The sequence below is a fragment of the Macrosteles quadrilineatus genome, unplaced genomic scaffold (genome assembly GCF_028750875.1).
Source record: "Macrosteles quadrilineatus isolate MER2022 unplaced genomic scaffold, UCM_ALF_1.0 Scaffold_7__1_contigs__length_78375512, whole genome shotgun sequence".
NCBI classification, from domain to species: domain Eukaryota; kingdom Metazoa; phylum Arthropoda; class Insecta; order Hemiptera; family Cicadellidae; genus Macrosteles; species Macrosteles quadrilineatus.
This window is the reverse complement of record NW_026542600.1, coordinates 61,171,893-61,180,991: the sequence shown is the minus strand read 5'-3', so window position 1 is coordinate 61,180,991 and position 9,099 is coordinate 61,171,893. Positions and strand designations below refer to the sequence as shown.

The following is a 9,099-nucleotide window of genomic DNA, read 5'->3' as shown; positions in this document are numbered from 1 at the left end:
AGTAAATGTATGATCAATTTATGATGGATGTATTATTCACCTCTACATGGTAAATGGACTTCATAAAACAGACCATACTTGCTAATGAGTAAGTATGGTGGTGAGCTCTGGGGCATCGTTGTCGCTCAGTTAGTGCATTGTGTATTCGTGATGCCTCCAAACATTCCCTATCATATACGATCTACATGTGTCCGTAGTATGTAAAAAGTATAATTCATTTTCTTCGTTTGTCCTACGATCTTATTCCTTAGGTCCTCGACAGCTACCAGATTTTCTATCTACAGAGAGTAGAGACTCATTCCTAGACGACATCTTCTCTGCCTAATTTGGTAGTTGAGCTGAATGTGAGTTGTACGTGAGAAAAGCTCCCGTTGGTCAGCTTCCATACGATAAGATGCCAACTCACGTTTCTGACATGAATTGAATATGGTACAGCAGGACCCTGCTTAAACTAATTTACGTTTAATACCGGAACTACCATTTTTTAGCATTCTTAACATTTTTTTTTTAGATTCATGGATAATGCATTTGAAGATGTTCTTTTGCTAACTGCTGTAAGAAAACGAATTTCAAAAGGGAATTAGTGTTTACCTTGTAATGAATTTATTAAAGTTTCAACTTGGCTAAAGACATTCAACCTTGATCATGCAGCCAGAATACTCAGTCGTCCCTTATTTTCAGCATGAAACCAAACTTCGTAGAGCCACAGCCTGCCACTGGCAATGAAACAGAATCGGAAATGTACTAATAAAACCACCCATGTCATTTCATTGGGGATGAATGAACGCTATAACAATCGTCCATAAATGGAACATATGGTGGTAGAAAATCGATGTGACGATGGTGCGATGGCGCGGGGGCGGTGAGACGGTGGTGGCGGTGGGGGCGGCGGGGGCTGTTCAGTCTCCGATAGTCCGCGGTACCGTGCCAACCAACCCCTGTGCAGTCGTAAGTATAATTGTCTTTATATATTGCACGGTGATCTCTCATTAAATAATCAGATTAATAAGAGCACAATTATTTAAAAACTAACTAAAAGTATGTTGATAATTTACTTTTTCATTGTTCTTTTGGAGTTTTTAAACGTGGAAAAGTGTAATTGATTTTAAAGCTCATAAATCAGTACAAGTAAAAAAAATTGTTTTACTAAAATGTTTAATAACTAGAGTTATTACCTTTTTGGAAAAAAGAAAATACACAATAATACATTTCTTTAATAAACACGTTGACCTAAAATCACAATTTAAATGGTTTGCAAACATATTAGTTTTGTTACCATACAACAAATTGTAGTTTAAAACATTTTCTATCAATATTTATGTAAAGCGGTTGTTAGTTTGAGTTTGAATGTAACATGCTTAGGCATGAAACTGTTCAAATTAATAAAATACTAAACAAATTGAAGTTTCAGAATATTTTCAAAGAGTAATTTCAATTACAGTAACAAATATCGAATGCTAATGATTCAATATTTAACAAAAATGTTGCTGAAAATAAGTAAAATAAACCACTAATTCAGAATATGTGTTTAACATGCAGGTGTAAAAAGTGTTTATTAAATCATTAAATCTGAAAGGCAATAAATCATGTTTTAATAAATATCTACCCGTTTCATCTAACGGTTTTTCAATCAACGGCGTATAACATTACAATTTATTAATAACACAAATTTGAACTTGGATTACAAGAAAATCTCGTCTCATTAAACAATAAACTCCGAGAAGGATGTACAAGATAAATCTTAACTTTAACTGCATTTATTCAAAATAAACGTTTGGACGAAATAAGTTGTGTAATTTAATTTTTGCAAGAGAAACATTTAAGCTGTTTTAAAGTCAGTACAATTATTGAAGCGCAAAGAAGCATATATATGTGATCATAAATAAAGTATAATTATTGTAGAGTTATATGTTGGTGTTATTTTGGACATTTAAATGATTCAGATCCATGCAAAAAGCGATGTTGTAAAAAATGTACAATGTACAACATTGCTTAGTGGTATAACATAAAACCCTGTCTAACAATAAATTTATCTCTGTACACGGCCAAATTTACACGTAGGTAAGAAATATAACCGCTGTGTGTTATATTTCGTATCGGTCTATTCGGCCTAGTTAGATGATGAGCTGTCTGGTTATATGTTCTAATAAAACTTGGTGTCTAATATGTACTACAATCTACTATCTCAAAACTGTATTTGCTTGTCAACCTAGATTTTCTCGACTTTGAAGCGTATATAAACTTTGCTCATCGATGCTTCATAAATATTTATCCACCCATCACTTAGGCAGGTCGTTTTTCATCCTCCGAAGAAAATGCACATGCGGTCACAAGCACTCTATTATGTCCCCAAAACATTAGTCAATATTAGTTTAACATGAAAAATTATACGTGACAAGTGATCAATGCTACAAATAGATAAAAAATTTACTTAAAAATAGATGAGTTTGGTGTTGGAAAATATACGTTGCAATTAGAAAAGGTAAATCTCCACGATGAGCTCGGCTAGAAGAACGAAATGTAGTAAAATACGGTTAGCGACTGCTTTAATCTTACACTTCGCCGACCACATAAGCCGGTATATCGAAAGTTTAACCAGTTCTGGTTATAGTTAGTATTGTAAATGGAATTGAATGTGAAAATGTGTCTTTAGTTTAAAGTCCATCGCACTGAAGAAAGAACCATAAACTAGGTGGAAGTAAAAGGAGAATTTTTAATTTGAGTTTATGTTTGAACGGTAAATAAGTTACAGGCAACATACATTAATAGTTGTTAATTATGATACATCATTCGAAATTATCTTCAAATATCTCAAATAGTTAGAAGTGTGATTTTTGAATAAAGAAACAATACGGTAACATCTTTATACCCTTGCATGCTGCCAACCTTGGGGCGTGGTTGATTACATTGAATTCAAATATGCTCTGCAGTTATTTAATGGCGGTATATAAAACATATGTAAAAATACTTAGAAAACCTTATGAGACTATTTTATCTAAATTTGTCAAAAATATAAATGTTCGCATAAGATACAACAGGTACCCCAACCGTACTGCAATAGTGAACAATGGTTGGAAAGTGTATCTAATTCTAGAGGGGTATAGTATCCTGAGTGCCTTGACTGTTCGATCTTAAAAGGTGACATACGAGTTTGCACGGGGTTAATTGTTTGCACTTAATCATACAAATGAAATAATTATTCCAAGGGCAAACAAAAGTGGACATTGTGTGTGCAATTTATGTAAACTTGTGTATACAAATGGTGCTTAGAGGATAAACTTACCAACACTTAATTACGATTAATGTGTTTACAAAGGGTCGGTTTGTGGGTTTAAACATTGTCGTCAGCACCAGTTGTGGTCCATTCTCCCAACGTTGCGTTTTGCTTCTCTAAACATATGCCTACAATTCCTAAATCTGTAGCACATGTATCGTGATTGTTAGGGAAATTTACAACATGCATATAACATTGATAGATAATTCTACAGTGAAAAATAATTAGACCCAAGACACATTTAGTTCGTTAGTTCTTTGCTCATGAATTAGTAGTGCTGCTCTACACCAAGTAACATAATTCTGTAGTTGAAATCATGGACAGGTATATACGTGTTCGATCTTTGTACTCGACACTGGTCCATTAGTATTATTTTATAGTAAAACATATTAGATCAATAAATTCTTTAGACAAAAATTGAAATCAAATTTGGCTAACACATTAAATCTTTCAAACTTAAAAACCCTTGGTACAATAAATGACAATGTTGTTGATGTGGCAATCGATTTATATACACACATATGAAATATATCGACTCAATTTTAAAACTAGAACATAACATCAGTGTATACTTAGAATTGCAAATGAATCTAACGTTTAAAAATCAACATATTTGCTTCGATTAATACGCTGTGTATGCGACATTGTGTCAATAGCATTAGTCAATAGTGACCATTGCAGTGTAACACACAGGGTAAACTGTATAAATTGTTTCTATGTGGGATATTTCGATATTCTGAAAACTTGGATGAATAAGAACAAACAGTTTGTTACATGAGGAAGATGAAATCACAATTATAAACTAGCCATTTTTAAATAGTCTACTGGATACTATCTTTAAAATTTAAAGATCCATATTTAATATGGATAGAACTAGACACTCGACTCATGTTAGAATTGTAGCTAGTTTTATAATAGAAATAAGCATTGTTGAAATGCCTCACCTACAGAATGCGCAGGTGTAAAAAAATGATTTATGACGATATCTGTTCAATCAAGCCAAACTTAAACAAATATTATTGATAGTAGATGTATGGTATCTTTATGCCACATCAACTAACTATCACAGTAACGGAAACTAAGGGAGGAAATACACCTTTAGACTGAACCACTGACTTGAGTTGACCCATTTAACTTTTTTGAATAAAAAGTTGGCTGCAGCCAGTCTATTTAAATGAAATGTCTACTTCAGTATCCAAGCAATGGTATTACATAACCTAACCGTGCTTTAACTACTAAAACGTAAACGAGGACGTTTAAACGGGTTGTCACAACACAGGGTGTTCCTGAATTAATATCAGGTTATGCAACACATGATGATATTAACACTAAACAAACAGTTATAAAGGTTTACTATATAAAATAAAAGAACATCTCCAACAGGATTGTGTATACGCCTACCAGTGTTCAATGTGATAACAATTTTTCGAGAGGCACATTAAGACGAGCTCTTTCCTAACGTTATTTCTAGAATATCCTTTAAATCATGTTTTATCAATCACCTGAATCTTTAAGGACATAAAGGTAGAAATCACAATGGTATCAGATTTTGTGAACGTGAAGGCCATGCTAAACAGAACCAATCACCACGCTATGGATGTTGTGGGGAGTGAAATTTAACCAATCACGTGCCTCGATAGTCGATATAACAGTGACGCTTAGCCAACAAACAAAACTGTATACGTTTCTTTTTGGCTTGATGCAATTATCTATAACTGTAATTTGAATGCAATAAATACAAATATTTGACCTCAACAATAATACAAAACCTCTAAATTCGTTTAACAGTATTATTAAGATAACAAATCCAAATTAAAAAAAAAAACACCTTTATAGCCTGCAACTAAAACAGAATCATAAGTCCCATGGATTTCTGAAGGGGAAATTTTTGTGTGGTATTTTTGCGTAAGCTTCTCAGTAAAGCAAAAAGAATACAAATTATAATTGAACGCGTTTGAAAACATGCATTAAGTATAAGCTTGGTGGAAAATGGTTTTACAGCTAAATTTATTGTAAATGAGGAAAGTAAAATAAAAATATACTGCTTGATTAGCTATCATGAAAAGGTTCCTGTCAATGTTGTTGATTTTCAGATAACAGTTTATCGCACATCATGTTATTGACGTAAAGTGGAAGGTGAAACTATCAAAATATTTCCAATATATCTTTTTAATAATTGTTTAGAATTCATTATGTACTAGGAGTTTCACAAATGAGTGGATCGAGAGAAGCTCTTGTACTACACTCCTGCTTTTGTTTTCCACATACTCCTCCTGAACGGCTGAAGCAATGCGCACGAAGCATATATATCCAACCATTGGAAGGTAGAAATCTGGAATGGTACAAGTTGGACCATAGAGTCATTATCTACGTAAATTTTAACTTTCAGAAATTTAACATGGGCCTTATGGGTTGATTGGTCGACATGGCAGTTTTTGCAAGAAAACAATAAAAAGATGAACAAAAGACTCGTAAATGTTATGGCTTGTATCAAATGCAGAATAAAAGAAAATATCGATTGGATTGTTACAGTTGACTATAGTTTACTAAAAAATGAACAGCCAATTAGAGCTAAGCACATTTGTATTTAGATGCCGCAAATATATGTCCCATTTGTAACACATTGAAAAAAAGCATTGACTTTGGAAACTGCAAGTAGAAAACTCACTTACTTGAACCAGATGTAGTATTGACTTTGGATACTGCGAGTAGATATAACATTCACTTGAACCAGAATTGACCATTGACTTTAGATACTGTAAGTAGACATCCCATTGTCGTGAGCCAGATATAACAATGACTTTTAAAACTGTAAGTAGACATCTTATTTACGTGAACCAGATATAGCATTGACTTTGGATACTGAAAGTAGATATCCCATTGCAGTTGGGTACTGCAAGTAGGCATCTCATTTACATGAACCAGATTAACATTGGCTTTGAATACTGCAAGTATGCCTAGACACCCCATTTATATGACCCCGAGCCTATGGGGGAAATCAATTCGTGGTTACATTTCCCAAAATTAATGGGTTATTATGCTTGCTCCACTCAATATTGCAAGCACACAACTGCATTACACAACTTTAAAACCTCTAAAACCTGGTTAACCTTTAAACCTTGGTAAACCTGGTTAAACTTTAGGATGTTTTTCAGTTTATTCATAACCGTTAACAGGGGTGACAGGGGGTTTATAAATAAAGACTTTTCAAGAGTTAAAGTTTTGTTCATAGCAATCATAGTTTGAAGAAATGTGCTTCTACAACAGAGCTCATTTGTTTGTTTATAAAATTTATAGTGTTTGTCAAGACCTTATTAACAACGCTATCAAAACGTAATACGTGAATTTCTCATCATGGTTCGCACAAGTATTAATCCGTAGGAAACCCACGTACTTTAAATATTTTATAGCTATACTGTATAAAATAGTATGACTACTTTTCTCGGACCTTTATTGCATATTACAGATAACCAAATCGCTACGAACCAGCCGAGCTCCAGGAAAGAAGCTTAGCGTAGCACAATAGCAATGCAACGATAGTCATGTGACAGCAAACCTGCACACCTAGCATATTACGATCACTTTTCTATAGAGTTTTTAAAACTATTTAAATCCCATGGATAGAAAACCTTAGGGTTGGTTAAAGCTATGCTCAACCTCAGTTTGGCTATAAGTAAAATGTTAGCATTTTGTTTAGAACAAGCTAGAAAGTATAACTAGTAATAAAGTTTGAAGTAAATATGTAATAGTATTTTATTTTGAAGGGATGATATACGAGTCAATGAAATGAGGTAACAAGGTAGTTTTCAAAATGAGAACTGGATCCAATAAGTTTCTTATCTTAAATACCCTACAACTTAGGGGTCAGAAAAGTACAACAGACGACCAGAACAATACAGTATACGTTTCTATAACGTCAATAACATGTTCACTTTACTATCTTTTAAGCTAATTTAGGTTATGCTTAAAGAACTGAAGTGTTAAAACGTTTCCTGGATATAGTTTTGTTTTCCTAATGAATGTTTATCCAATATGCTTCAAATACATTTTTAAAATAACTTGAATAGTCTATTTTGTCTTTCTGTAACACCATTGAATATAATTGTAAATCTTTTTCCAACCAATAATGAATTTAAAGACCTTAATTATTTTGTATAATCCTTAATAGACGAAACATGAAAAAATATCAAACGTCTTAGGTATTTTCTCGTTGCCTTAAAAGATTTAACAAGTACTAGGTACAACTTTAAAATAAACATATATAAATTAGTATCAAAAGCGAATTGCCTCGTGCAATTGAGTACACTCTTATAATGAATGTAAATTAATGTATCTTCTGATAAATTATATTTTATTTAGAAAACTTCTACTGTGTTATGTGATACAACATAACACAACCCCTATCAAAAACATAATTTCATTTCATGTATAATTTTCTCTTTTATACGTTGTGTACATTGCCATAAATGGGAAAAAGCTGCACTTTTTTATTGGGATATGGCGTTTTCTGTGATCATAGCTGATGCAAAATGGTAACTTTTCAGATAGGAAGCCACTTTCAATTCCATGTACGACTAAAAATGGCGGCCATTAAAGATGACTGCCATATGCCCATGTACTGTTGCATCAAATTTGTTGTATCTCAGCTTCTAATGGTAGGATTTCAATTATTATTTCTGTATACACTTTTTTATATTGTACATTTAACTGTAAAACCTAAGCGTTCTGCAGAACTTTTATAAATACCCCCGCCGCAGCAAACCTGCCGTCTAAGCGAATTTCCATTTGTCCGAATTGATTTTCAATTGATCTATTTAAATAACATTATTAGGTTTAACGAGTACCTAGGTTTGCTGCTACAAGGAAACTAATAAAGTAGTGTGTTTTTAGTAAAATATTGATAGCTTACTATAAAATAAATAAATTTGCCAACTTTGATCAAAATATATCCATAAACAAGCAAACTACAAAATTTTACAATATTCTCCATAAGAATAACATGGGAATTTTAAATTTACCATTTTTTTTTTAGTTTTCTCCGTAACCAATAACCGTACAAAAACACTTTGATATACTGAATTGTTTGTTTTTTTAAGCTCTTTAAGAAGGTTTAGAGAAAAATTGGGAAATTTTGTGTTTTGAGGGTAAAAAGTGAGAAAAACCCATTTTTACCCCATAAAACCCCCCATAAAACCCTGTTCCCATGGTCCGATCATGCTGGATCGCGAACTCATTCAAGTTTATCCCGCCTTACACCTTCAAACCAAATGTCATTAAAATCGGATAAAAATTACTCAAGTTATCGTGTTCACGGACACATATATATATAAATCTATATATATACCTATATATATATATATATATATATACATATATAAAAATTTGAACGAATGGTGTTTTTGGCCTCTGGGGACATTAAAATGAAAAAGTAAATCGGTCCCGGGCCTAAGTCTTACCATGAGACCTACGGTAATAGCTACTTCCCTATAGGGAAATTCGCTAAAACTAAAGAAATTACTACTTTTATGAAACTTTTGGTAAGTAAGATTATAGTTGTGTTAAGAATTAATTTTTGGCCCTAGAAGAAAAGTTATAAAAGTTAAAATATACAGCGATGAGTAGATAATACCCTCTTTGCAGCAAACCTAAAGAATAAGCAAATTTCCATTTACGGATTTGATTTTATATTAAATCCATTACTTATCCATAACACTGTTTCTTGCTTCATTTGAAACATGTACTAAGTAGCAAATCAAATTGGATATTAAAACGAAATCAGAATCATAAGTCCCTTAACGTCATAATGTTGTTTTTTGACATTTTTA

General features: G+C 32.6%; 1 protein-coding gene across 1 annotated transcript in view; it reads left to right on the top strand.

The window, feature by feature from the left end:
• Positions 1 to 889: 889 nt before the first annotated feature.
• The window catches only part of LOC128998669 (uncharacterized), a 98,193-nt gene continuing 89,983 nt past the window's right edge, over positions 890 to 9,099 (top strand). Inside the window, exon 1 of the mRNA XM_054424901.1 lies at positions 890 to 948. The gene's annotated coding sequence lies outside the window, so the exon portion shown is untranslated. The remainder of the gene's footprint in view (positions 949 to 9,099) is intronic.